The following is a 374-nucleotide window of genomic DNA, read 5'->3' on the forward strand; positions in this document are numbered from 1 at the left end:
GCCTCCCTTCCCTCTTTCAGGTCTTTCCACCAGACTCACTTCTTCTGGTGGCCTTCCTTCCCAGGTACTGATGATGCACACACTTGCCCTGGCTGTTTTGCTTGGCGCCCGGCACGTGGCTGGCACGCCACACCTGTGACATCACCGTCACCCCCGCCGAGCACCGGGCAAAAAGGAGGCGGGAGTGCAAGGGCAGGAGTCGCAACTGGATGTCAGCACATTGGTCCCATCCCCCGCCCCAACCCCCGCTGCTGGTGCCCCCACAAGCCCCTCTCCCTCCCCGGACCTCAGTTTTCCTGGCAGAAAGGCTCATGCTGTTCAGCCAGTCAGCTTGGAAGAAATAGAGAAAACAGCCTGCCCGGAGGCAGGGGGAT

This window comes from Panthera tigris, chromosome F3 (genome assembly GCF_018350195.1).
Source record: "Panthera tigris isolate Pti1 chromosome F3, P.tigris_Pti1_mat1.1, whole genome shotgun sequence".
Lineage (NCBI taxonomy): Eukaryota > Metazoa > Chordata > Mammalia > Carnivora > Felidae > Panthera > Panthera tigris.